Source organism: Marmota marmota, unplaced genomic scaffold (assembly GCF_001458135.2).
Source record: "Marmota marmota marmota unplaced genomic scaffold, marMar, whole genome shotgun sequence".
Taxonomy (NCBI): domain Eukaryota; kingdom Metazoa; phylum Chordata; class Mammalia; order Rodentia; family Sciuridae; genus Marmota; species Marmota marmota.
Genome location: NW_026000338.1, coordinates 1,971,079 through 1,974,714, shown reverse-complemented (window position 1 = coordinate 1,974,714; position 3,636 = coordinate 1,971,079). Strand labels below are relative to the sequence as shown.

The window sequence follows — 3,636 nt, the reverse complement described above, 5'->3', positions numbered from 1 at the left end:
AAAAAAAAAAAAAAAAAAAAAAAAAAAAGATGATGAAGAAGAAGAAGAACATACACATTTAGGATTATTATACTTTCTTGAAGAAATTACCCTATTATGGTTATGAAATGTCCCCCTATATCTCTGAAAATACTTTTTCTTGAAATTTATTTTCTATTAATAACTCTACCTCAGATTTCTCATGTTTATTATCCCCTTTTGCTTTTAACCTATTGGTGTATTGATATTTAAAGTGTGACCTATGTATAGAGCATATAGCTATTGTTTACTTTTTACACATGTTGAACATTTATGCCTATTAATTATAATATCTAGGTCATTCATATTTAAATTACTTATTGATATTTTTGAGGAAAAAAATGCCTGACATGAAGATCGGAGGAAAATTGGGTAAATGATAAATTTGATGATATAGTATTTTGGAAAACAGGTTGAATAGCCCTGCTATCAGGCTCAGAGAGAAGATAGTTGGAATACTTCTGTTTTAATTGTTCATTCTTTCATTTATCATATAGTACACAGAAACAGATTTATTTAATTGTTTATTAATACTTTATTTTGCAAATAAAAATAATATGTATATATGTATACATATGCATATATATATATGTGTGTGTGTGTGTGTGTGTATTGTACCATAGACAATCTCTTAGGTATCCTGTATGATTTTAATGTGAAATTCTCTAACAACAAATAATGCTAGGTATTTTTTCATATGCTTATTTGCCATTTGATTATCCTCTTCAGTGAAATACTTGTTTATTTATTTTGTTAATTTTTTAATTGCATTATTTGCTGATTGTTTAGTTTCCAGTCTTTGTATACTTTGTAAACAAGTATGTGTATTGCAAATGTTTTTTCACAGTCTATGGATTGCTCCTTTATAAATTATTTGTGGACTAAAAATTTTTTAATGAATTAAATTTTTAAAAGAAGAAGAAGAAAGAAACATGCTTTGCCATGCTGGATCCTAATGGCAGTTTTCTAAATCTTAATAACAGTTTCCTATGGGTGTTATTACCTGTTTCTAGTAGATAAAGAAAACCAAAGCTATGTGTTGATAGACTCCAGATCAGAACCATGGTTCTAGCTGCTAATATACTGCTCTATCCACTAAAAGATGTTGCCTATACTTAAAAACAAGACTTAATGAAAGTCTCCAGAGGGCATATAGAATCATAAGATTTTGAATTCAGAAATGACTTCAGAATTCTGAAATACCTACATCTGACCCAACAGATGATTTCTCAAAATCCTTGAGATTTACTAGAATCACCTACAGGTATTATTGACATGAATAGTAGTTGTGAGGTGTCTGAATGAAGTCAGTCTATTTTTACAAAAGTAGTGCCTCTTGTAAGATGACCCCTCAATAGCTACTCTATGATAATCTAAAGTGGAATAAATATTTATTTACCAAATAAGCCAAAGAAAATTTCTAGTACACATAGAAATATAGCATGAAACATTACAAGAGTTGTACATTACTGCGGAACATCAGCAATAGACTGACCAACTTGGCCTCAGCAACTTGACACATAAGTGCCTGACATAAAGAGACACAATAAAAGCTGCTTTGCAGATCACATAGCACTTTATCTATGTAATAATTATACCTAAACTTTGATAGTATTTTGCAATTTACAAAGTACTTTTTTCATACCTTATTTAATGCTCACCTCAACCCTGTAAAATAGATATTATTGATTAATATGACCATATTTATGAGGAAACAGACTGTTAATTTGTGACTTAACAGATGCCACAGAGATAATAGGACTGGAGTTGTGGCTCAGTGGTAGAGTGCTTCTGGCACATGTGAGGTGCTGGGTTCAATCCTCATAAAAAAAATAAAGTTCATTGACAACTAAACAAACAAATAAACAAAGGATGGATATCAAATCTAGGTTTAACAATTCCAAATTCAGCTATTTTTTCCCTTAATTACACCTAAATTTGGAAGAAGTATGTGTGTACTCTAACAGGTCCACAGTAATTTTCTTTCTAGAAAACACAGGAACTTATTCTCACTTTTGCACTTGCTTAACCCTCTGTCTGGAACATATTTCCTGTAGATGTGCAAATGACTGACTTTTTCTTGCCATTCATGTTTCAACTCAAATGCCATCTGCTTAGAGAATCTTTCTGAGAGCATCTTATCTAAAAAGGCCAGCCCCACCATACCTGCCACTCTCTATCACATTGCTTTGTTTATTTCTCTTTACATATTACTATTAAAAGTGTGACCCACAGACCACCAGCATTGGCACCACCTAAAAGGCTGTTAGAAATGAAGAATCTCATGCCTCACACTAGATCTAATGATTAAAAATCTGAACTTTAAGAATTCCCCAGGTTATTCATATGCACATTAAAGTTTGAGAACCATTTTTTTAGAGCACCTGTCACTTTCTGTAACTAACTTCTTCATTTTTTATGTACCTTTAAAAAAAATTTTAGTTGAACATGGACACAATACCTTTGTTTTACTTATTTATTTATTTTATGTGGTGCTGATGATCGAACCCAATGTCTCACATGTGCAAAGCAAGCGCTCTACCACTGAGCCACAAACCCCAGCCCCTTTTATGTACTTTTGACATTAAGAAATATTTAATAATAACTGAAAATTAAAAGGAGAGTATAATGGACACCATGTACCCACAACCCAGCTTAGTCATATCTTAATAATTTATCATATTTGCTTTCAAACTCAAACTGAAAAATAATGATTTACATGATGAACTCTTGTTACCCTCTCTAATCCTAGTCTCCTTGTCCTTATGGATTTATTCCTTTGTTACTTTGGTGAAGTCTGGAAAAAGGAGAAGATAAAAATGATTCATTAACCCACCATGATTATATGGATGTCCTACATAGTTGATGACCACAGTATAAACAATGCCAAGCATGGACAAAGACTGCACGGGAAAATTTATGGGTCAGTCTTTTATGAACATAAATGAAAAACAGTTTTTTAAAAGAGAACCTCAGAACTGCCACCAGGTCTACTCAGGGTCCACGCAGCCCATAGCACCTGCCTAGCATCTTTCACTGCCACCAGGGAAGTGAAGGTGGAGACCATTTCTCCAGGAGATGGGCACACCTTCCTGAAGCAAGGCCAGACGTGCATGGTGCACTACACTGGGATGCTTGAAGATGGAAAGAAATTTGATTCTTCCCAGGACAGAAACAAGTCCTTTAAATTTATGCTAGGCAATCAGGAGGTGATACAAGATTGGCAAAAAAAGAGTGGCCCAGATGAGTGTGGGTTAGAGAGCCAAAATGACTGTATTCTCAGACTGCTTAAGGTGCCACTGGGCACCGGGGCATCATCCCACCACACATGAGTCTTGTTTTCCACGTGGAGCTTCTTAAACTGGAATGACAGTAGTGACTCCCCCCCTCACCTTCCTGTTGTTGGATCTACCATGGTGGGATCTAGTGACTCCAGACATGTGCACATGAATCCATATGCAGCTTTTCCTTGTGTCTCACTCATTTACTCTAACTGAATGTGTCCTATCACTCAGTTTTGCTTCTGAAACCTCCATTTCCTCTTCCATTTTCTGCTTGTATGTGTGTTTACCTAAACTATATATCATAAACCTCAAGTTAGTCATTTTGTTTTCATTT

General features: G+C 34.2%; 1 pseudogene; it reads left to right on the top strand.

Moving 5' to 3' along the window:
* The first annotated feature begins 3,045 nt into the window (after positions 1 to 3,045).
* Positions 3,046 to 3,388, top strand: LOC107159256 (annotated as a pseudogene).
* The last annotated feature ends 248 nt before the right edge of the window (positions 3,389 to 3,636 follow it).